This window comes from Adiantum capillus-veneris, chromosome 2, assembly GCF_014529385.1.
Source record: "Adiantum capillus-veneris isolate H3 chromosome 2, ASM1452938v2, whole genome shotgun sequence".
Taxonomy (NCBI): Eukaryota; Viridiplantae; Streptophyta; class Polypodiopsida; order Polypodiales; family Pteridaceae; genus Adiantum; species Adiantum capillus-veneris.
Genome location: NC_140932.1, coordinates 19,027,684 through 19,055,012, shown reverse-complemented (window position 1 = coordinate 19,055,012; position 27,329 = coordinate 19,027,684).

Sequence of the window (27,329 nt, the reverse complement as noted above, 5' to 3'; positions counted from 1 at the left end):
AGAAAAGAAATTGGTGCATAACACTACCCAATGCCAAAAAATGGACAATACTCTGAAAATCCACATGCACGTATGAATACATATAACTACTGTGCCCTGCACCAAAACTGGAGTTTATGTTTATAACTACTGTGCCTTGCACCAAAAGTGGAGTTTATGTCGAATCACCAACAAATGCATCATGTTGACGTTGTCGGACATGTGGACACTGTTTTTTTTTATGCATTCCTAAGCAAATAAAGCATAATTTTTGACTTTTTGCACGTTGAAAGTCGGATTGTGATAGTCACTTCCTGACCACGTTGGTCATGACCAGATTTGTTCCTACAACCAAATTATTTTGGACATGTTGGACCTCTTTGGTCATAACTGGTGGGTAGACAACCCCTTGGGTTGCTGGCAAGTGGGAAGCTGATTCTCGTAGCATTTTGTAAATTAATTGTGTGAGATTTTCCACTTGCGTATCCAATATTTGGACCCTTACAGCTAGCTTGTGAAATCGGGCATCAAAAGTTTTCCAGTCCTATCGAGTGACAAACTCCGGAGCATCGGGCAAGTTACTGTCATCTTCTAGAATATCAAACACGCTCTGAGGGGGAGGGGACAAAGATAGATCGCCTGGGTTTGCATCATCCATCCCTGTTGCCACGAAGGTACCCTTTGTGAGAGTATCCGGCCCCACGACATCCACAGGTGGAGCCAATTCTAGGCATTCAAAATCAAATATATGTTGATCATCAACTTCCGCATTCATGGAAAAAACTTGTTGTGCAAACAAAAGAGAAAAGAATACCTCGGATTGCAGACAGGCTCGTAGCCGTAGTATGCACTGCAAACGATAATTAGCCGTGCTGATTACATAGGTCGTCAAAACTTTTGTCAACCCGTTCACTTACACCACTTGAAAGTGTCGCCGTTGATTCTAGCTTCCAAGGGAAACAAGTGATGTTGGACACTTGTTTGAAAAATTTAAAGCCGTCGTAGACTAAGCTTGATGCAATGCTGCAATTTTTACAATTTTGAAGAATTTGCAAGGAATCGACGCCCTGTCAAAGAAGTTATCGACCCTTGTCGGTGAGGTTATGTTGTCCTTGGCCGACTACAAAATTGAGGTTCAAATTCGAAGGTAGTACCGTACAGTAATTTTCAACTGCTAAGTGCGGAAAAACACCCGGCCCTTTGCCGATGGTGGCCGAGTACGCTTGCCGAGGGTGGCCGAGTACGCCTTCGCAGGCTGCAACTACTGTGAGTACTTTCCCTAAAGATATTTTAGGTTTGCCCTAAAATTTTTGGGCGGCCCAATATGGCAAGGCCTAATCTTGCAAACGCTGGCGATGGCGGGCAGCGGTTTTGACTATGCAGCAAGAGGGAGAAATCGAGAGAGGGCGCGCTATGTGGCTCGATCGGGGCCGCTCTTGTGACGAGTTTTTCCCTCCTGCCTTGTGCGCACCTGCCGAGCTCGAGGGTGCTTGAGTTGGCCTTCCTCTCCTTTGCTCACCCCCTTGATGGGGTCGGATCCCTCGCTAAGCGGCCATGCCCACTGTGCGGCTTCCCGTGGCTTGCATGACATGCAAAAATTGTGTAGCTCTCCAAACCTGTGTCACAAAAAAGAGTGGCTCTGATACCAGTGTAAGAACTAGGGAAAACTAGGCATAGGATCCTCCTCCCAACCCCCCATAATATAGGCGGGCTCCTAGCCCCTTGCCCTAGACGGACGGATCCCCTATCCACACTGTCTAGCCTGGCCCCTAGCTGAAGTCCATGACCACCCTAGTCCTTAGGTTTGACCCTTGTCGTGGTAGATCTTTACTAGACCATCTCTCATGTGGACCCCTTTCCTTTGGTCCCATGTTGATATAAATCTCAAAGCACATGTCTATATTCTAACTCTTGTTCATGTCTATTCTCCCACATTTAATGATCAATTTAATATAATAAAACATCTCGGTTAGTTAGATATTAGATTTTATGACAGACACCCTCACTTTGCATCCGCCAAAAATAGCCGAGAGCTTCTTGGAATTAACCTTGTCAGGCATATGCCGCAATCAGTGCACTCCATGAGGCAACATACATATGGAGAGACACCCTTGCTTTGCATTAGCTGAAAACAATTCAGATACTGTGTGATTGCATGTACAGAGACAACCTCACATCACATTTGTTGAAAAATTCCCATAGCTCCTTGTCCCTAACCAAGTTGGGCATATCTTGCAATCACTACATTCTAAGAGATGAGATCCTAGACACAAATCTCCTCAAGAACTTTTTGTGATTTATGAATTTTTTAAACCATCACTACAACATGCCGTGCAAAATCAATGTAGATACTAACGAGACAAAGTTAGTTTTAAACTAAAAAGTGCTAAAATAGGCATTGGAAAAGACACCGGTCTTGTGCCATCGGTATAATCATCGGTACATCTAGCATCGAAATAACCTATGAAATAAGCGTCCAAACAAACATTCATGTGTGTACTGGTAATTCTATAGGATATTCCGATGATCCTTCCGAAGTGTGTAGCGACGCCTATATCCTATTTTGTATTGACAACCAAACTTGCAAAAAGTTTTTGGGCAGAGAGGGTTGGGAAGTGATGCTGCATGGACTGTAGCAAAAGAAAACATCCCTCTCTGCCCAAAGGAAGAGTGTGCAAGCAACCGCACTCCACCTATAAGCTAATTGCTAAAGAGCAGTGTATGACAATTAGAAAAATTGTATGACACATAACCACAAAACCACAAGATTGATCATGGCATAACGGCATAAAGGTTTTATAACCATAATTATAACATGAGTTGAAAATTGCAAAACCATAAACATAACCCGTTTGACATACCATAACTTGCTTGTCATACCGTAACCATAACAGACATACCATCATTGCACAAACATAACCATAACCATAACCATTACCATTACCATAACCATCACATGATTGCCATACCATCATAGAAAAACCATAACCTTAACTTGACTGCGAAACCCTAACCATAACATATGCACCATACCATAAACCATAAACATAAGCACTACAAAATTGTACATATGAAAACAATCACTAAGTGTAACTATATCAAGAAGACCATAACTACAAAAACCATAACCATCACATGATTGCCATACCATCATAGAAAAACCATAACCTTAACTTGACCGCAAAACCCTAACCATAACATATGCGCCATACCATAAACCATAAACATAAGCACTACAAAACTGTACATATAAAAACAATCACTAAGTGTAACTATATCAAGAAGACCATAACTACAAAAAAGATTGTACCAAGAAGACTGTATAAATATGACTCGGTAAAGCTGTATCAAGAAGACCCTCATGGTAATGCCTCCCAGTCAACATCCTCTCCCTCCTCATGCAGCAAGGTCAGAAGGGCCACAAGTCCATGTTGGTACCCATACTTCTCCTTTCGACGTGTCGGAAGGCGCTTCACCGCAACTTCTTGCAAAATTATGATTTAATCATGAGATAAATCTTCAAATAACATATATATTTTCAATAATTTAAAGCATGCATATAATACTTACAAAATTATGTCAAAGCATGTCGTAGCCTCCACTCCCAAGATATGACGCTCCAACAGACTCCAAACGTGCTCTGGTTGTATCTCTCTGCTGCTGAAATCTCTCACGATTGTCTTGTGTCTCTCGTGCAATCGCTGCCCACTCCTTTGCGTCCAACCATGCCTGATTTGGACTGCCAACATTGTAGCTGTCTCTCACCTTTGATTGACGGTGTGACATTGTGGCCTTTGCCAAGCCCAAAATCCAAGGATGCAAGACCGGATCGTACCCCTCTGCCGACTTGTACTCTCTATAAATGGCCTCGATGATGTAACACTTTCTTTCGTCATCAAGATTATCCCAAACCTCCATCACAGAGTGACCAAACTGAACTGTATAGAGCTCTCAAATCCTCTATCGTATGGCCTTTCTGTCCCTATCCACCACAATAGCCCCATCCGTGCACCTATACACCTTTCTAGGATCATGCTCGTGTGATCCCCAAGGTGTGCATGGTGTGCCAATCAGTGAACTATCTACTAAAGAAAGTGGTGGACACTCTCTTGGTGGTGTAGATGCATCGATAGAACCGCTACCACATCAACAACCACCACCTGAGAATGACGCCTACCTCATCTTGAGGAGTATGAACCACCTGTTGGTATAGGGGGCACACAAGTCCTAGGTGTAGGGTGCACACTCGATTGTGGTGTGGGGCCAGCCGATGTAGGGACTACACTAGTCTTGGACATAGGGTAAGTTGTAGTAGGTCTAGAGGAACCTGCTACCCAAAAGTTCTGTGTTGTTGTGATATGCTCTAGTGTGAATTGAGACAAAAACAAGCCCATCTGCTAGGGTGACATGCCGGCTGGAGTGACAGGAAAACTAAAATCAGGAGAGTATGGCTCATCGTCATCGGCCATGGCTAATCATACACAAATAACACCCACAAAATACATTAGTTTATAGAAGAAATGCTTAATCAATACAAATAAAAAATAAACAAAGGTGCAACACAAATGAATGAATCTAAAGTGTATTGTAGACTAATAAAAAGAGTTCCTAGAAAAAAGAGTTTTACAAAAGAGTTCCTAGAAAAAATCGAAAGTGACCCTTTGTTCATCGATTCGTTGCACTTTGAAGTGTTTTCCCATGCGACCACAAAGCTCCATATTTATGACACTGCATCCACAAAATTGAAACTGGCTAAAAGTTTAAAAATAAATGTGATAATGTGGAACTAAAAAAGGAACTTGTGAAAATATACATGCCAATAACCTCTTGACATCTCCTCTTCCTCTTCAGTAATCAACACTCCATGTCGCATCTAACCACCGCCCAATTGGAAACTCATGCAATTTTTGAAGATGATCTAGAAAAGAAAGGTTTCTAGTGGCACTGTTGCACTTGAATTGTAGGAAATCTATCAAGAGTTGTTTCTTTTCCCCTTTGTACCTCTCTAGCCACTTTTTCATGATGTCTGAGTTGAGAAGGAAAAATCTCATAACCTTTTCTTACATTGTGATGTCCATCCTCCTAATGATTCCTTGTCCCTACAGCTTGTCCCATGTCACCTTGACGTTGACATCAATAGTCCACATTTGAGGCATCTTTGTATCAATTGAGCCCAAACATTCACTGGTGAGGACCAGAGACTCTTGTACAAGCCATCCTTCGGCCATGCTACCCTCGGGGCGAGCCCTTTGACGAACAAAATGCTTTAAAGTCTTCATAAATCTCTCCAGGAAGAACATCCATGTGCTATGGACCACTCCAGCAACTGCAACTTCATCGACCACATGCACAAGTACTGTAAAGACATATTTAGGAATTTTGGGAATTATTCAAGTCCCATTTTAATAATGCTACTCAAAAAGTTCTCATTTTTGTGTAGTTTCACTTATCATGTATTTGTAAACACACTCAATTCAAATCGTTTTTTCTATTAGATAGTGCCTTCATTTTGACGTATTTTAGCTATTTGAAGGAGCCCATTGTTTAATATTTTTCTCTACATGATGTTATCACAAACTTTGCTCTAGTCATAGCACAATAAGGAATTTATATTAGGGCACTTGGAGGTCAACTATAGAAGGAGTTTGATGCTTGTTAATGAGTTCAATTTAGGGCACTTGGATGTCTATTGGAAGGAGTTTGATGCTTGTTACCTATAAAAAAAAACTCCTCTTTAAACAAGTTTTCTACATACAAAGTTGAGCATTTGTCAAAACGAGTGACCTTTAAAAAAAAAAAACATATATTTGGTTCTAGTTAGAAGAGAGAAAGTAAATTTATAAATGGAAACCAAGCTACCTATAGCATAGAGATTTTAGATATGACGAGCACTTTCTAAAGTATTGATCCTTTGTCATGGCATGTACAAAAAGTTGTGCAGGCTCGAACTTAAGTTTGAGCCTCCACACTTGGCTCGAACTTAAGTCCGAGCCTCTCTCCTTGCTAGGTACAAAATTGGTAGAGGCTGAATTGGTAGAGGCTGAACTCATATTAGGTAGAAGGTGTGAAGGCTTGAACCTTAGTTCGGGCCTCTACCCTTGCTAGAGATACAAAATTGGTAGAGGCTGAACCTGTACTAGGCAAAAGTAGGTGTAGACGCCTAAACTTAAGTTCGAGCCTCTACCCTTGCTAGATACAAAGAGGGAAATATGAAAGGGAGGGAGGGAGAGAGAGAGAGAGAGAGAGAGTGAGCTACAGGTCCAATACCAATGATGATTGCCCAATTGTTCCTCTACTAGAAATATCTTGCTAGCATTGTGCCTTCCAAGTGCTTTGACCCTCTACATTGTTTGCTCGCAGAATCTTGTAGTAGATGGGGGAATTTTATCATGTCACCATGAAAAATAGCAAAGCCTTGGTGTGATTCGTTCATAAATAGGCATTAAAAGGTGACCTCAAGCTATAGGTTTGCCTTATATGAGCACCTTCAGTTAGAGCTCCAGTGACAAGCAAGCAAACAAACCTATAATACAAAAGATTGCACCTTTGTGAATGCTTAGCATGACATGCTTTTATGAAATGATAGCTTTGTACAACGTGACCTATGAAAGAGCTCGCATGTAAGCAACACACTGCACAAATGCGAAGAGCAAACAACATCTTAGAGTAATCTACACAAATTGGAAGGGCAAGTGGCATCACACACAAACTGCAGGAAGATCTTGTAAATAGTGAGTAAATACACTTGCAGATAGAAAAGTGTTTAAATACACTCGCAGGAAGAGCTAGTAAGCAATAAGAAAAGTGTGTAAATACATTCGCAGATAGAAAAGCGTTTAAATATATTTGCAATTGCTTCTAACGTGATAGAGGAGAGCTTAGACATGACAGGGGCGGAAGAGCAGGCATCACCCACCACCCAAAGAGGCCTAAGCTTCATGTTTCTGTAGATGACTGCAAGCGCCATGGACACGTACAACAAGGACGGTCCAAGTCCAACTAGACAAATTGGAAGGGCAATGGACATCGCACTGCACAAACTACAAAAAGAGCTCGTATGCAGTTCGATTGAGCTTGTATGAACATGAGCAGTGCCTTCCCTACAAGAAAAATCTTTGATCTGAGATGATGAAGGTAAGGCACCTCAGATGGTAAGGAGTAGCAGTGACGGCATTGACAACTGTAGAAAGAGCTTGTATGCAGTCCGAGCCCATATGAATAGGAAGAGCGCATGGCCTAGAAGCAAAACCTTGGATCCGAGATGACAAAGCATTTGTTTTCTACCTAACATGATGAAGGTAAGGCGCCTTGCATGGTAAAAAGCAGGAGCACTAATGGCATGTCTCGATCACAGTCGTCATATTTGACGTCCGCTAAGTTTGAAATTCAAATTAAAGCAAGAAGTGTGTGCGCTTTGAGAATAGGCCACGTGCAAGAGGGATCGAGCTCAAGTTTGTATGAGAGGGATCAGGCTCAAGTTCAGGGCTCAAGTTCATATGAGCAAGACTTCGAAGCACGTTGCAATGGAAAGCAAGCCTTTGAAGGCGATTGGTCTCAAATTAAAGTGAACTTGCAATCAACACATGAGAGGGATCGGGCTCAAGCTCGTATGAGCAAGCCTTCAAAGCATGCTAAAAGGGAGAGAAATCCTTTGAAGCATGTTGAAAGTGATTGGCCTCAAAATAAAGTGAACTTACAATCAACACGTGAGAGGGATTGAACTTAAGTTCCTATGAGCAAGCCTTCGAAGCATGTTGGAAGGGAGAGCAATCCTTTGAAGCATGTTGAAAGGGATCAACATCAAGTTCGAATGATATGGATTGGGGTTTAGATTGTGCTCTACTTCAAGTTTGAATGAGTGATTCTTGGATGCATGCTTTGGCATTTGGACTCCAAGATTATCTTGTGGCCTAGAATAAGCAATCCATTGAAGCCTAGTGAAAGGGATTGGCCTCAAGTCTAAATTAAAGGGGGCAAATTATTGTTTGAAAGGGGTCAATCTCAAGTTTGAATGAGCAAGCCTGAGAAGCATGCTTTGGCATTTGGACTCCAAGAGTATCCTATGGCCTAAAATTAGGGAGCATGCTCCGGTCTTTAGACTCTCCAATTTAGAGTGCTTGTACAATGGCCCTTAATCTCAAGTTTGAGCCTTCTTGTCACAAAATTGGGTTCTAGACAACACGAGGATTGTCATCAATGAACATGTCTACAATGTATAGAATCTAATCCCCACCAATAATGTTATTGTAACACTAACCTATAGTTTGGGCCTAATGTTGTGTTTTGATGCAATGCCTACTCCTAGAGAACTACACGTCGGATGAAGGTTGAAGAGTAGTCGTTTCTGAAAATGTTTGTAGTTCTATGACTCAAAAGCATAGCATCATATGCGATTTACTAGTCCATGCAAACCATTGAAAACTACATACAAATACAATGCTCAACTTAGAACATTGTGCACCTCTTTTCAAGAAAAAGAGAACAAGAAGAATTGTTCCGTTTTCGTGCATTTTTTTCCAAAATTCCTAAATAAAATGCATTTGGGATGGTAAGAATGTTTGTTGAAAAATACTTCTCCACCATGCACACTGCTTCAATAGCATTTAAGCGTGTTGCATCGATGTTGTATTCTCTTATCTCTTTTGAATTGATCCAACGTACCAACTCACTGATTTTTTAGATTGTTCTTCCAATGTCATCTGTCAAACAACCTTTTATGGCAATTGGTAAGATGAACTGTAAAAATTTGTGCCAATTGTGGGACTTAAGACCACAAAGATTGTCATATTTCGTAAAAGCCATTTTCAAACATCGCAATACACCCTGTGGGAGTCTTGAATGAAGATATAGTCTTCTTCAATGATGGGATCCATGTCAAAGAATGCATCTAACATCTGCTCCATCTCTACTTCTTGAAATTCCACATCAGGTATTGGTTGGGAGGACTAAGTCGATGGCTGTTCATTTGAGAAGAGTCTTCTCTGGGATGAAGTGGGAGCAATATCTACTTGCGGAGTTTGATATATTGTCTCTAGACCATGGGATTGATAACGCAGGTCTTGTAGTTGCTCTATCAAAAAGAGCCCATGATTGCGTTTGTGTTGGTGGCACATTTTTTGTTTTCAAAAGATCTAATGCTTGCAATGTGCACAAGGACACACCATCCTATCGTCCATACTTTATCTACCAATGTTGCAGCAAATAATTAAAACACTCTAGTTGTTATAACTACATACTACTAAGTACATGACAATACATGACAACCTCACATTCTCTAGCCAGGCCCGATACATGCACACCTCGGTCTAGAGGTGCACGAAGATTAGGACCACAGGGTAATAATCTCTTCTTTATTGGTCAAAGACTATATATTAAGACTCTTGAAGTCTATGTGCACTTTTGAAGTCCAATTGCGTTTTTTCACTATTTGCTGCTAGCTCTAACAACCTCACATTCTCTAGCCAGGCCTGATCCTCGCACACCTCCGTCTAGAGGTGCACGGAGATTAGGACCACAGGGTAATAATCTCATCTTTACTGGTGGTGAGTGACTATATAGTAAGGTTCTTGAATTCTGTGTGCACTTTTGAAATCCAATTACATTTTTTCAACTATTTTCTGCTAGCTCTAACAACCTCACAATCTCTAGCCATGCCCGATCTCTGCACACCTCGATCTAGAGGTGCACGAAGATTAGGACCACAGGGTCAATGACTATATATTATTGTTTTTGATGTTTTTGTGCACCTTACCTAACCTATAAGCTAAACTATAACCTAACCTATAACCAAATTAAACCTAACTTATAAAATCACCTATAACAAAACCTAGCCAAAGTCCATTTGCGTTTTTTGAAGTACACGAGTCATTCTTGAAGTCCGTTTTCTTTTTTTTCTACTATTTGCCGCTAGCTCTAACCTAACCTATAATCTAACATAACCTATAACCTAACCCTAGCCTAACCTAACGTAACCTAACCTATAACCTATAACCTAACATAACCGAAGTCGGTTTGCGTTTTTAGAAGTACACAAAATATCTTCGAAGTCCATTTGCATTTTTTCTTCTATTAATTTGCCGCTAGCTCTAACCTAACCTATAATCTCACCGAACCTATAATCTAAACCTAACATAACCTATAACATAAACCTAACCTATAGGCTAACCTAACCAAAGTCCGTTTGTATTTTTTGAAGTACAAGAGTCATCTTCGAAGTCCGTTTGCGTTTTTCCTACTATTTGTCGCTATGTCTAACCTAAGCTATAATCTAACGTAACCTATAACCTAAACCAAACCTAACCTAATATAACCTAAACCTTACCTATAATCTAACCTAACCAAAATCCGTTTATGTTTTTAGAAGTACACGAGTCATCTTCAAAGTCCGTTTATGTTTTTTCTATTATTAATTTTCTGCTAGCTCTAACCTAACATATAACCTAACCTAATGTAGCTTGCAACCTAAACCTAACCTAGAGTCTAACGTAATCAAAGTTCATTTGCGTTTTTTGAAGTACACGAGTCATTTTCGAAGTCCGTTTGTGTTTTTTCTACTATATGCCACTATCTCTAACCTAACCTATAATCTAACCTAACTAATAATCTAAACATAACCTTACCTAACCTAATTGAAATCCGTTTACGTTTTTTGACGTACACGAGTCATCTTTGAAGTCCGTTTGCATTTTTTTACTATTAATTTGCCGCTAGTTCTAACCTAACCTATAATCTAGCTTAACCTATAACCTAAACATAACTTAACCTAACATAATCTAAAACCTAACCTATAACCTAAACGTAACCTATAACCTAACCTATAACCTAACCTAATTGAAGTTCATTTGTGATTTTTGAAGTACACACGTACACTAGTCCCCTTCGAAGTCCGTTTGTGTTTTCTCTACTATTAATTTGCCGCTAGCCCTAATGTAACCTATAACCTAAACCCAATTTAGCATAACCTATAACTTAACCTATAACATAAACCTAACCTATAATCTAACCGATAACCTAGCCTAATTGAAATTTGTTTTTTGCATTTTCTTTGGAACTAAACCTATAACCTAAACATGAGTTAACTTAACATATAACGTAATCTAAATTTTTATGTATAACCTATAACCTAACCTAACCTAACCTATAACCTAACTTATAACTTAATTTAGCCTATAATTTAAACCTAACCTGTAAACTAATCTAACCTAACCTATAAGCTAACCTAGCATAATTAAAGTCTTATAACTTAACCTAACATATAACCTAACCTAACCTATAAGCTAACCTAACCTAACATAGCTTAACGTATAACCTAACTTATAACATATAACCTAAACCCTAAACTAATGTATATATAGCCTAAACTAAATCTAATTGAAACCTATAACCTAAACCTCACCAATCGCATAATTTCAAAAACGGCATAATTCAAAACAAATTTTCTTCAAAACAAGATTTTTTCATAAACCAAAATGAAGTTTTCTCATAATTCAAAACGAAATTTCACGACACAAATCATAATTTAAAAGCCAATTTTTTTCAAAGCATTATTTGAAAGCAAAATGACATAAATTGTGAGATTCCCAACCCGCCAATACCAAGATCGGGATGGGATCCTTGACAGGTCTCTAGGTCTGATAAAAATCAGAGTCTCTAAACACGAAAAATATAAGGAATAGACCTTTACCATTGAAAATAGCTTGGGTCTATAGCTTTAGAAGAAGACCTAGTCCTGTCTCGTAGCGGAAACGGGACAATGTATTAAAAGTCCAAAAAACTATTTCGGCCCTATAACTTCCACAAATTAGGCTAAGATATCCTCAACCAACGCTTTTTTTCCCCTAACATATGTGAGGGCACAACCGTTGGTAGATTCCTCTTCCAAGTGAGAAAGTTTTCTAAACGTTTTAGTGCGCAGGGATGGATAGTTACCTGACTAATCAGGTCCACTCATCCATGATTGACAACCTTAGTCAATCCCCACTTACCACCCCGCACTCACACATGATGCTTTGTTATGTAATTACTATCACATTGTTTTAACACTTAAAATAATAGTTTCTTTTAACTTTCTGTCACAGTAATTCCTTCAATCAAGTATTAAAGACAACATTGAAAACATCCTTTTAACAAACAAACATCTTTAAACTTAAGACAGAGTACTGTCAATCAAAACATTATCCATAATAACCATGACCAGTACTCTTCTTGTCTCAAGACCACCTAAGGGTGAAAAAACGGCACCCATTCCTTATTCACAATCCGGAGTGGATAAACCCCCACCCAAGGTTTCGGGTGCCCATACACCAAACCAGTTGCCCATACAGCCGGGCGGCTCCCCTAGGATAAAAAACGGTATCCTAACTTATGTAGAAACATCAAGACATGACCTGGAGTAGAAACTCAAATTTCATAGGGATAACCGACTTATCCGTGGTGGCTGGAAAGCCATCATTATTCATCAAAATATACCAAGGAGTCGGAGGTGTCTTGAGACAAGCTGTCTTAAGGATGATCAATCATATCTTTCCTCATTCAACCAATTTTAACCCAAACAATTCTTTTCTACTTTATAAACAAATGTACGTTGGAAGTTACCTTCCATTTTTGGTCAATTATTCTTATTCTTATTCTTACTCACTCCTTATGTATGCAATGCTAACTTATAAAAGAACTTAAACTATTTAAGGACTTAATTGAATAATAGGAAACCCACCTGGGATTGATCGGCCATCTGTTGCTGCATTGGTGCCTGAAGACTCTCTTCCGTAGGCCTACTACTAGGCCCAGCTTCATCGTCGTGCGATGCTCTAGTTCATTTTAGAGCTCTGCCCTCATCATCACATGTAGAATTGGCTTGGTTCCTTTTAGGTGCCATAACTTCTTATCCTTATAAAATGGGCGTCTAATCATTAGGTAAATTATCCAAAAGCTAGACATAACCTTTGTATCCAATTTTACCAAATCTAAGTTAAATTTGTAATCTATACTACTTTTCTAACCTTGAGATAATTAGCACGGCCTTTCTATCATGTAATATAGCTAAGATAAATAGCATGTAATCATATCACATGATTGACTAATTTCCCCCTTTAGTTTTCAGCTAGAATTAGTATAATTTTACTTGGATAAATATCTATACTATTTTTTTAACTTTGACATAATTATCACGGCCTCACTAGCATGTAATCTAACTCTCATAAATAGCATGTATTCATATCACATATTTTACTAATTTTTCCCTTTAGCTCTCAACTAGAATTAGTATAATTTGACTTAGATAAATATCTATACTATTTTTCTAATCTTGAAATAATTATCACGGTCTCTTTATCCTATAATCTAACTCTAATAAATAGTATGTAATCATATCACATGATTTACTAATTTCTCCCTTTAATTTACCAAAAAAATAGTGTTTTTTTACTAAGGTACTTAACTAAACTAATTATCTATGGTTAAGATAATTATCATGAGTTTGTTAAGATGTGATTTACCTCCTATAATTATCTTAAAGCTTTTTAAATTAGTTTACTATTTTCCCCTTTTTATTTTCCCATGAAAATAGTGTTTTTCTATTGAGATAATTAGTTAAACTAGCTATCTAAGGTTAAGATAATTATCACAAGTTTACCAGAATGTGTTTTACCACTGATAATTAGCTCAAATGATTTTGGATTATTTTTCTATTTTCCCCCTTGTATTTTTTATTAAAAACAATGTAATTCTGCTGAGATAATTTAATTAAACTAATTATCTAAGGTTAAGATAATTATAATGGGTTCTATAACATGTAATTTACCTCTGAGTTTTATCTAAAAGCATTTTCGATCAATTTTCTATTTTCTCCTTTTTAATTTCTCCTAAAAATATTGTAATTATACTGATATAATTAGTTTAAATGATTATCTGAGGTTAAGATAATTATGACGGGTTTCATAAGATGTGATTATCTCTGATAATTATCTCAAAGTATTTTGGATCAATTTGCAGTTTTTTCCCTTTTAATTTTTCCTAAAAATAGTGTAATTTTGCTAAGATAATTAGGTAAACTAATTATCTGAGGTTAAGATAATTATCACGAATTCAATAAGATCTAATTTACTTTTCATAAATATCTCAAAGAATTTTGGATTAGTTTGATTATTTCCCCCTTTATTTTTCTCTCAAAAACAGTGTAATTCTACTTAATTAAGTATGAAAATTAATCAAAAAATTACAAGATAAATTTCCTAGCATAATGATTGTCTAACACAGCTCTGATAATTATCTCATCTTAATCTAAACTTAATTAGTATAATTATCATTAATTTATGGTTAAAATGAGTAATTTCAATCCTAATAGGATATAATAATTAATTAGCTTAGTATCCCGAAGCTTAATTCACAATAATCAGCAGATAATTTTGAATTAAGAGAGGATTTTTGAAAATACATAGGTTTAATCTTCAATTAATTAAGAAATTTGTAAATAGATTAACCTAGCTTTGATAATTAAGAAAGGTTAGTGCTAATTACCGTTGATTAACCAACTAGAGCTTTGCTCTCTAGTGATTTTTGTGTATAGGTCTCTCTAGATGAGAGAGAATGTATCAAGGCTCCGAGTCTGTCTAAATTGTGAAGCAAGGGGTCATATTTATAGGTTTCTGGGCACTCACAGGCTCGAATTGGCAGTAACTTGCATCCCAAGCAGCCCTACAACTCCAAAAACGCCCCTGTTACTAATTCGGTCTTGGGCAGGCTCATTACTGTCCCACACAGCCCCCCCAGCTTCCAGAATCGATTTTTGCTATTTTTCCTAGCTTTTAATGATTAAACTTGGAAATATCTGTAATCTTTAGAACCTTAGGAGTCTTTAGCAGTAATAATTACTGAAACCATTCAAGTTTACTTAACTAATTAAATTCATAGTGTAACCTTTCAGAGCCCGTAACTTTTTCAGATTTTATCAGAATTCGGTTCTGAAAAATTCTAACCCTAGTAAAGCTCTGGTTACGGTTCCAAAAATACCAATATTTGCCATAGTTGGATCATTCTACCATGTTTCTTCACAACCAAGTTAATTTGATCAGGCTTTGTACAATTTCTAAGGTTTCAGAAATTGGAAACCTTACAATCACCCCAACTTAAGAACTTGAGATGTCCTCATCTCAACCGAATTTGGGGAAATCTTTGAGAAGAGATATTCATCCTCCCAAGTGGCATCTTTGGTGGGATAATCTTTCCACTTTACCAAATGTTACTGATCACTCTAAGAGTTCTTTCTAGTTTTTCAAGGATACACTCTGGTGAGAGTTTCTACACTTCCTTACTGATTACTTGCTACTCAATTTTATCCTAAGAAACTCTTAGTGTTGAGCCCATCTTAAAAACCTTTATAAACCAATTGTATCATCTCAAAAACCAGGTTAATTCCATTCTATAAAAGATCCATTTATCCACCTTGTCAACATGAACACGCTCGATCTAACTGACCATTCAGAGCAATCAGCGTCTGGCAAGTATAATGTATTCCAGCTTTGCCAATCTGAACGTGTTGGAATTAGGGTTGCAGAGAAACGCACACAGCTTGGAGAAGACGAAGGAAGCTCAAGGCACACAATAGAGAGTGTGTTACTTAGTGTGCAATGGAAAGATAGATAGCCCTAGAGTGATGGGCGTATATACAATGCTCGGGGAAAAAAAAACTCCTAAAGAGGGAAAAAAATGCCCCGACGGTCCTAGTGTGTTCACACACATCACTACCACATGTTTATGGTAACAAATCCCCCCTAGAGTGATGCAGTGAACGAGAGCTGGCACATGAGTAAAGGGAAGTTCCATTCCCTGAGGACATGATCAATCCACAAAGGGGAGTAAGCCCAAAGCTTTCCGGAAAGCTTCAAGCTTCTCACGAGACAATGCCTTTGTGAAAAGATCTACAAGTTTGTCCTATGTTGGCACATAAGCGTAGCTGATCTCTCCTGCTGAGAGCCTCTCCCTGACATAGTGGTAATGCACCTCAATGTGCTTTGTGCGAGCATGAAAAACTGGGTTCCTCGCAACTGCCAATGCACTCTGACTGTCAGTGTACATAGTGTTGGCACTGTCCTGTCCACCAACACCCAAATCAGCCATAAGGTGTGTGAGCCATACACACTCACCCGTAGTTGTGAAGACTTCCCTGTACTTAGCCTCACAACTCGAAGTGGCCACAGTAGGTTGCTTCTTGCTCAACCATGATATACATGAACTGCCAAGCATAAAACAAAAACAACTTGTGGACACTCGCGTGTCAAAACAACCAGCCCAATCTAAGTCCAAAAAAGCATGTAAGTCTGGTGGCAATGATCCCCCCTTGGGATAAAACAAGTCAAGATGTAAAGTGCCACTAAGGTAGCGGAAAATCCTCTTGACAGCCTGCGAATGCTCAGACCCTGGGCTATGCATAAATCTGTTGACCTGTGAGACTGCAAACTGAACATCTGGCCTCGTGTTGCATACATAAATGAGGCAGCCACAACATCAGTTTGGTAAAGAGTGACATCAGCAGGATCGCCAGCATTATGTAGACTCAACTTCAAACCTGTTTCCATGGGAGTGGCAATAGGTTTGCAATCCTCAAGTCCAAACTTACATAGCAATGTCTCTATGTAACTTTTCTGACACAAGGCAATACCACCATCACACTGCTTAAACTTTTTACTCAAGTAATGATGCAACAGCCCCAAATCTTTCATCTTGAAAGTAGCATTCAAATCAGCCTTAAATTCAGCAATATGTCTCTCATTTGGTCCAGTGATCAGCAAATCATTGACATAAAGAACCACAATGAGAAGTACATCACCCTCACGCTTTACATACAATGTGCTTTCTGTTGGAATGTTACGAAAGCCTCGTTTGACCAAACGAGTGATAGGTTTCTCATACCAAGCACGAGGAGATTGCTTCAACCCATACAAAGCCTTCTTACATCTGCACACTTTGTCCTCTTGTCCTTTTATGACAAAACCGCGAGGCTGCGTTACATAAACTTCCTCAAATATGTCACCATTCAAGAAAGCAGTAACAATGTCTGATTGATGTACATCCCAACCAAAATGAGCTGCCAATGCATATAGAAAACGCACAGTAGTCATACAACAAGTGGGAGAAAAAGTATCTTCATAATCTATGCCTTTTTGCTGTGCATAACCCTTTGCAACAAGTCGAGCCTTATGGCGATCGATCTTACCATCCGGCTTGCGTTTCAACTTGTAAACCCACTTTGTACCAATGGCCTTTTGGCCAAGAGGCAAATCACATAAAGTCCATGTGTCATTTTCTATAAGTGCATCATATTCTGTTTGCATGGCAGCCATCCAATTTTTTGAATTCTGTGCTTCACATTTGCCTCATTGGAAATTACATTCGTATTTCCACCACTGAAAAGAGGCAACAAAGTGTCCTAAATGTCCTCTGAGCTTACATTACTGTCTCTAGTACATGACAGCAAGGGCTGAATAGAAACTTCCACAAACACTACATCCCGTGAAACCAGAATACGCTTTGTTTGTGGATGATATAACATGTAACCTTTGCTTTCAGCACTATAACCAACAAAAATACATTTGACAGCCTTATCATCCAATTTTCTGCGTTGTGTTTGTGGCACAAAAGCATATGCGAAACAACCAAAAACACGCATGTGCTCAATAGAAGGCTTTCTATCATGCCATGCTTCATATGGAGTAATAGATTGCAAAGCTTTCGTAGGACACCTGTTTAGTACATAAGTGGAACACATGATGACCTCAAGCCAAAAGGAATGCGGTAAAGCTTGACTTTTGACCATACATCGTGCCATTTTCATAAGTGACCTATTTTTCCTCTTAGCAACACCATTTTGCTTAGGTGTATAAGGCACTGTACATTGGTGTTTTATCCCACAACTAGCCAGAAATGCATTAAATTCATGAGACATATACTCCCCCCATCGATCGGAACGGAGGGTGCCCATAGTACATTTTGGGACATTTTTAGCAATAGCCAAAAATTGTTTGAAGCACATAAAAACTTTGGAATTCACTTTAAGCGGAAATATCCATGCACGCCTAGAGTAATCATCAATGAAAGTCATGAAGTACAGGTGATTGTCCAAGGACAGAGTTTGCATGGTCCACAAACATCACTATGCACAAGCTGCAACCTGCATGTGACCCGAACTGAACCATCCTTTGGAAACTTAGAACGCTGCATCTTACCCAAAATACAGCTTTCACAAACATGTTTGACAGGTGCTTCAAGAGGCGGCAAAGAAGCAACCATAACATATTTCTGCAAACGCAGCAAACTGGCAAAATTCAGATGACCAAAACGTGCATGCCAAAGTTTTGCATCTGAAATAGCCCTTGAATCTACAACAGCATTTGCAAAATTTTGTCCACACTTGTCGTACAAAGTGAGCTTATACAGCCCATGGCACAAAAGGCCAGATGCAACAATTTCATCACCAAAACTGAGATCATGAACTGTACATTTGTCATCCACAAATTTGACTACAAGTCCAAGTCTAGCAAGTGTGGATACAGACAAGAGATTCTTCTTGATCCCTGGTACATAAAGTTCATCAACAAGTGTGAAGGGGCTGCCATTTGCAGCAGTAAGCGCAATCTTTCCAACTCCCTGAACTGGATAAGAGGCATTGTTGGCACAAGTGATTGAATTCCCATGAGGGACAGACTCGAGAGAGGTAAAGAATTCATGATGTGAGGTAATGTTCTTTGTAGCACCACTGTCGAAATATCACACATGTGAATCTGCATCAACTGACAAGCATGCATCATGGACAACAGGATTGTAAGTGCACTCTGTGCTAAAAGCCCATTCTGCATCAAATCAGCCACAGCAGAAGACACAACAATGGCAGTGGAACCACCCTCTTTCTTCTTAGCCTCTTTGGTCTTCAACTTAGGACACGACTTGATCAAGTGATCATTAACTTTACAATAATGGCAACACATCTTCTTTTTGCCCTTATCACCAGAATTGCCAGACAAAGTGCTGCCAACAAAAGCATTGGGAACAGAAGTTTTGCCACTCGCAGCAGAACCATAAGAAGTGGCTGCATTGCTGTTACCACCCTTTCTTTGAGAAGCAATAAAAGCATGTTCAATTGCACGTTGTTTATTCCTGTTTTTTCTGGAAAGTGAATCTTGCAACAACAATGTGCATAATGCATCAAACTTGACAACTTCTGGATTTCCTTGGGTCATAAGTCTCCAAGTACTAGCAAAAGTTTGGTAAGAATCTGGTAAGGCATCAAGAACAGTCTGCACAAGGGAACTGTCTGAAATGACTTCACCTGCAGAAATAAGTTGCTCGTTGATATCCTTTACACTAGCAAGGAAAGTGCCCATATCATCTTCCTCATGCATAATCTTTGACTCCAACTCTTTACGCAGCAAAGCAATTTTAGCCTCATTGCGGCTTGCATAAAGACCTGATAGAATATCCCAAGCTTGTTTTGCAGATTTTGGTGAACGAATGTGAGGAAAAATGGTGCGCTTCACAGACACCGCAATCAATGCATGAGGCTGCTCATCCTTAACATCCCAACGAGCTTGTTCTCCCGTAGGCAAAACAACTCTAATAGCAGCAAGACCTGCAACATCCTCAACATCCTCAAGATTGCTTACATCCTCAGAACATCCTCAACATCGCCTACATCCTCATAACCAGGATGTACATCAATGCCCTCCACAATATTCTAGACGCCCTTTGACACAAGAACGTGTTGCATCATATAAGCCCACATAGGGTAATTGTCTCCATCCAACCTGTCCTTAGCAGCAAACATCTTGAACACATCTGTGTTGTTGTTGTCAGCTATGGTAAATGCTACACCTGATGTGAAAACTACCCAAAAATAGGAGAAACGAAGCGGGAACAACACATGCTATATAGCACAAACCGTGGAAGACTATAAGGCACCTATTATGCAGAAAACGGCACCGACAGAATTTCTGCACAAAATGACGAAATTGCATGTGCAAACCTGCCTGTAGTGAAAACGGAGGCCGAAATGAGCCCGAAATATTTTCCAACCTGCAAACGCTCGCCAAAGCTCACTGTAATCGGAGAAAGTGAGTAGGCGTGTGCTGGAGTAGCTAGCGACTAAGCCCGGGAGGATGCAACCTGCTCTGATACCAATTGTTGGAATTAGGGTTGCAGAGAAACGCACACAGCTTGGAGAAGACGGAGGAAGCTCAAGGCACACAATAGAGAGTGTGTTACTTAGTGTGCAATGGAAAGATAGATAGACCTAGAGTTATGGGCATATATACAATGCTCGGGGGAAAAAACCTCCTAAAGAGGGAAAAAATGCCCCGGCGGTCCTAGTGTATTCACACACATCACTACCACATGTATATGGTAACAGAACGCGCTCGGCGTGTTCTTGCCCTTCTGAGTAATCTGCAATCGGCACAAGCTTCCACCATTGCACCAAAGGTACCCCCTCTGTGCTCTAACCTGGTTGACCAACAATATGTAAAGGGTTTTAAGAAGTATCATACCAAGATTTCTTTTGGCTTTCTATTAGTCTCGTACATTAATACTTTCATATCTAGGTTATTTTTCAAGGAAGGCTATTGTGTGTACAAAGAATGTGAGTTGGTTTCTTAATAACTATCTCAATCTCCAGATTCAAATTCTTTTCATACTATTGAAAACCTCTATCTCATTTGCTAGATCATTGACCCTTGATTTCTTGATTGAATACTAACTTAACTTTAGATTCCTTAAGTAATTTTGGAAAAGGAAATCATGTATACCATTATATAAGTAACTCAAGGTTTTAAATTATCGACTTATAGTGGTTTAAAAAACTCTAGGATTTCTAATTGTGGCCAAGCGAGTGGCTCTTTTATCTTCCTCATTCATAAGGTGAATACTTACAAGGATAGCCTTACAAAAGAGGCTTAGGGTATCTCATCCTAACTTGTAAATTTTTGCGGCCTTTAAAGAATTCGCATAGCTGGCTGACTTGGAATATGGTGATACAAACGATGGGTGTTTGTAGTCAGATTTCTACAATCTTCTAATTGATTGGTATAATAGGTCTTATACTCATTGGAAATCGGAAAGTAAATTACAAGATCCAAATTCTTAGGGGTATTCTGAGAAAAAGTTTTGATTCTTTGATATGGAATTATCTCCACCACTTTATCCCATACCCATTTGTTCAGGGGTTGCCCTATGCCTCTTGGATAAGTGGGAATAGTGATACTCGAGTTTGTACCCAAGAAGTAGTACAATTGAACCACTCTCAGTTTCTCAGCCTAGCGTAGTTTCTTTAAATCCGTGGTAAGACATCGAGCTTCCAAGCATTGATGTAATAAGTCCCGTCTTCATTGCTCCATTCGATCTCCCAACCTTTATCTATTTGAGTCGAATGAGGAGTGTGAGCCTTCATCAGTAGCTCCATCATGCTCCGTCAAAAAAGATACTTTGGAGAACGACAAGCACTCTCATAAATAATCTCAAAGACTTGGAACTTGTGATATTTAACCACACAGGATCTTCCTGAATTATTGACGAGTAAGCCTTGGATTAGCTAACCGATTTTTCTTGTTTTTAAAATTTTCAAACAATACAATTTTTTTCCAAACTAACCCAGGCTCTGAAACCTAGGCTCTGATACCACTTATGAGATCCCCAACCCGCCAATATCGAGATCGGGATGGGATCCTTGACAGGTCTCTAGGTCTGATAAAAATCAGCGTCTCTAAACACAAAAAATCCAGGGAATAGACCTTTACCATTGAAAATAGCTTGGGTCTATAGCCTTAGAAGAAGACCTAGTCCTATCTTGCAATGAAAACGGGACAACATATTAAAAGTCCAAAAAACTATTTCGGCCCTATAACTTCCACAAACTAGGATAAGGTATCCTCAACCAACGCTTTTTCCCCCTAACATATGTGAGGGTACAACCGCCGCTGGTAGATTCCTCTTCCAAGTGAAGAAGTTTCCTAAACGTTTTAGTGCGCGGGGATGGATAGTTACTTGACAAATCACATCCATCCATCCATGATTGACAACCTTAGTCAATCCCCACTTACCACCCCGCACTCACACATGATGCTTTGTTATGTAATTACTATCATATTGTTTTAACACTTAAAATAATAGTTTCTTTTAACTTTCCATCACACTAATTCCTTCAATCAAGTATTAAAGACATCATTGAAAGAATTTTTTTAACAAACAAACATCTTTAAACTTAAGACAGGGTACTTTCAATCAAAACATTATCCATAATAACCATGACCAGTACTCTTCTTGTCTCAAGACCACCTAAGGGTGAAAAAGAGGCACCTATTCCTTATTCACAATCTAGAGCGAATAAACCCCTACCCAAGGTTCCGGGTGTCCGTACACCAAACCAATTGCCCATACAACCGGGCGGCTCCCCTAGGATTAAAGAATGGTATCCTAATTTATGTAGAAACATCAACACATGACATGGAGTACAAACTCAACGTTCATACGGGTAACCGACTTATCCGTGGAAAGTCATCATTATTCATCAAAATATACCAAGGAGTCGGAGGTGTCTTGAGACATGCTGTCTTAAGGATGATCAGTCATATCTTTCCTAATTCAACCAGTTTTAACCCAAACAATTCTTTCGTACTTTATAAACAAATGTACGTTGGAAGTTACCTTCCGTTTTTGGTCCATTGTTCCTTTTCTAATTCTTACTCACTCCTTATGTATGCAGTGCTAACTTATAAAAGAACTTAAACTATTTAAAGACTTAATTGAATAATGGGAAACCCACGTGGGATTGATCGGCCATCTGCTGCCGCGCTGGCACCTGAAGACTCTCTTCCGTAGGCCTACTACTAGGCCCAACTTCATCGTCGTGCGATGCTCTAGTTCATTTTAGAGCTCTACTCTCATCATCAGATGTAGGATTGGCTTGGGTCCTTTTAAGTGCCATAACTTCTTATCCTTATAAAATGGGCGTTTAATCATTAGGTAAATTATCCAAAAGCTAGACTTAACCTTTGTATCCAATTTTACCAAAATCTAAGTTAAATTTGTAGGCTTAATTGGTAAATTCTTGACCTAGTAATTTCTTATTTGTCTATATAGGCATGATAAATTTTTCCACAGCTTCCCTAAGGGTTTTCTAAGCTCTTTTAATTTTCTTATAATTTTCTATATCTTTTTTCTAATTTTTCCATCGAATTTTAAGCTTGGAATCTGCTTATTTTGATCTTAATATTTATTATATTTATTTTCTCTTAAAGATTTCATTTTCTCAACTTTATATCATAGGTTTACACTTACTATAATTTTCCTAAAAACTTTTCACCACAAAGTCTATTTACTTTAATTAATCTTTTGCTAGAAATAGGACTTTTGGTCAATTTTAATTTTCTAAACTTACTAATTAACTATGGTATAATTATCACAAGTAGAAAAGGATTTTTGTGACCACTGATAGTTATCTTATATTTTTCCAACTCAATTATCTAATTTCCATCTTTAATTTTCAGCTAAAATTAACATAATTTGACTTATATAAATATCTATACTACTTTCCTAACCTTGAAATAATTACCACGGCCTTTCTATCATATAATATAGCTCAGATAAATAGCACGTAATCATATCACATGATTTACTAATTTTCCCCTTTAGTTTTCAGCTAAAATTAGTATAATTTGAATTGGATAAATATCTATATTATTTTTCCAACCTTGACATAATTATCACGGCCTCATTATCATGTGATAGCATGTAGTTATATCACATGTTTTACTAATTTCCCTCTTTAGTTCTCAGCTAGAATTAGTATAATTTGACTTAGATAAATATCTATACTATTTTTTTAACCTTGAAATAACTATCACGATCTCTTTATCTTGTAATCTAACTCTGATAAATAGTATGTAATCATATCACATGATTTACTAATTTCTCTCTTTATTTTACCCTCAAAAATAGTGTTTTTCTACTAAGATAATTAACTAAACTAATATGTATGGTTAGGATAATTATCACGGGTTTGTGAAGATGTGATTTACCTCTTATCATTATCTCAAAGCTTTTTAAATTAGTTTACTATTTTCCCTTTTTATTTTCCCATGAAAACAGTATTTTTCTATTGAGATAATTAGTTAAACTAACTATCTAAGGTTAAGATAAGGTTTATCAAAATGTTTTTTATCACTAATAATTATCTCAAAGCATTTTGGATTATTTTTCTATTTTCCCCCTTGTATTTTCTCCTAAAAACATTGTAGTTCTACTGAGATAGTTTGTTGGACTAATAATCAAAGGTTATGATAATTATCATGGGTTTTACAAGATGATTTTTACCTTTATTAATTATCTCAAAGCTTTTTGGATCAATTCCTATTTTCCCCCTTTTAATTTCTCCCAAAAATAGTGTAATTATGCTAAAATAATTTGTGAAACTAATTATCTCAGGTTAAGCTAATTATCACCGATTTTAATAAAGGCATTCTGGATCAATTTGCTATTTTCCCTCTTTTAATTTCTCATAAACACAATGTAATTCTCCAGAGATAATTTAATTAAACTAATTATTTGAGGTTAATATAATTATAACAGGTTTCATAACATGTGATTTACCTCTGATAATTATCTCAAAGTATTTTTAATCAATTTTCTATTTTTTCCCTTTAAATTTCCCCTAAAAACACTATAATTACACTGACATAATTAGTTAAAACAATTATTTAAGGTTAAGATTATTATCACAATTTCCATCAGATGTGATTTACCTCTGGTAATTATCTCAAAGCATTTTCAATTAATTTGATATTTTTCCCTTTTTAATTTTTCCTAAAAACAGTGTAATTTTGCTAAGATAATTAGGTAAACTAATTATCTGAGGTGAAGATAACTATCACAAGTTTTGTAAGATGTGATTTACCTCTGATAAATATCTCAAAGCATTTTGGGTTAGTTTGATTATCTCCTCTATTACTTTTCTCTCAAAAACCGTGTAATTCTGCTTAATTAAGTATGAAAATTACAAGATAAATTTCCTAGCATAATGGAAGTTTAACATAACTTTAATAATTATCTCATCTTAATCTAAACTTAATTAGTGTAATTATCATTAATTTATGGTTAAAATGAGTAATTTCAGCCCTAACAGGATATAAAATTAATTAGCTTAGTATCCCTAAGATTAATCCCTAGGATTTTTTAGTATACATAGGTTTAATCTTCAATTAATTAAGAAATTTGTAAATAGGTTAACCTAGCTTTGCTAATTAAGAAAGGTTAGTGCTAATTATCGTTGATTAACCAACTAGAGCTTTGCTCTTTAGTGATTTCTGCGTAGAGGTCTCTCTAGATGAGAGAGAATGTATCAAGGCTCCGAGAATGTATCTCTCTGAAATTGTGAAGCAAGGGGTCATATTTATAGGTTTCTAGGCACTCATAGGCTAGAATTGGTAGTAACTTGCATCCCAAGCAGCCTTACAGCTCCAAAAACGCCCCCTGCACTGATTCGGTCTTGGGTAGGTTCATTACTATCCCAGACAGCCCCCCCCCCCCCCCCCTTAGATTTTATCGAAATTCGGTCCTGAAAAATTCTAACCCTAGTAAAGCTCTGGTTACGGTTCCAAAAATACCAATATTTGCCATAGTTGGATCATTCTACCGTGTTTTCTTAACAACCAAGTTTATTTGATCAGGCTTTGTACAATTTCTAAGGTTTCAAAAACTTGAAACCTTACATAAATATTTAAAGCATTGAACGTGTAAAGCATTGAAAGTTTAAAGGATAATAATTTAAATTGGTTCAATATGCATTAAAAGTTTGAGCACTCAAATGCGGCCTATTTGAGCAAAAAAGGGTGTTGTAAAACTCCTCGAACTTGCAAAAATGCACACACACCCACACTATGTTAAACCCTAAACTCTAAACCTACAAGCAAACTTGAAAACAATCTCACATTGGTGCTATGGAGTAGTCCACAAGCAAGATTTTCACATCCGAAAACTTGTTTCACACCATATCTGCAGTAGGTGAGGAAGAAAGAGCAAGAGAAGAGGTGCAAAAGAAGAGAAATACGCAAGGAAAGACCTGTGGGTTTGTTTTTTGTAGGGTCCATCGGTACAAGTGTAGGTACAAGTGTAGGTACAGGCGTCGGAAATATGTATCTATGCAGGCATCGGAAAGTGCTTGGATACAGCCGTGAAAAGCGCATCAAAATTGTAATGTACCCAACATTTATCCATATAAGTCATTTCAGTTATTTTGCAAAGTAATTGAGATTCTCAAATTTTGTGAGTCATCATGAGTTTATCAAAGCAATTGGATTGAAAATCGGGTTCAGAATCCATTTATTTATGATCTTTCTTTATGTGGAACAATAGGTTTATGTGGGAACCTAATCTATGTGTGAAGAAAAATCTTAGACATAGTATTTTTAGGAAAGAAAAAGAGGTGAGTCAAAATTAGGATACTTCTTTCTTTTTCTCTTTCAAAATAGAATGGGAACTTGTAAGTATAGAGCTTTTGAAAATCGCGAATAGGATTCGTGTACCCAAAAAAAAAAAAAATATAATAATACTAAAATTTTATAGAGCCGCGACGACGCGCGAGGTTTTCTCTCTCCTATTCTTGAAACCTCTCAGTATTCTTAGCAACCCCCTAGAGCCTATATAAAGGACCTTCCTCCTCTCACTTTAAACGCACCCATCTACAGAAGTGGAAGGTCTCTCGCAACGACAGGTCGGAGGAAGCCTCTCTCCCTAATCTTCTCATCTTCAAACCATCTCCATCTCCAATCTTCGTGTGCCTTCACCTGATTTGTGAACTCTCTCTCTCTCTCTCTCTCTCTCTCTCTCTCTCTCTCTCTCTCTCTCTGCAACAACACGCTTTTCTTTTCTCTATTCCGAAGCTATGGCTCCGAAGCGTGTAACGCGAAGTTCTAAGGACACCCATGCCGTTGCACCACCAAGGAAGGTGGGAAGAAAGGTGGCAACTCCAAACGCATCTCATGCGGAAGCATCAACCGAAGAAGAAGTGGAAGCCGTCAAACCTCCAGCACAGGGGTTAGCCGCACGCCCTCCAAATCCGGTAAGACAAATTTATAATTCTGCATTGCTATTCATGTTTGACTTGGAAATCTAAGCGTAGGGAACCCTTAAACCGTCCGAGAAACATGATTCTATCACATGAAATAAGCATATGTTTTCATAGATTAGTGGAGGACTGTTTGATAAATTGTTATTGTATGATGAATTGTTATTGCTTAATAAATTGTTATTGTTTGATAAGTGGGTTCTGATTGATATGAAGAATTGGTTGATCATGTTTGATGAATCATTTAATG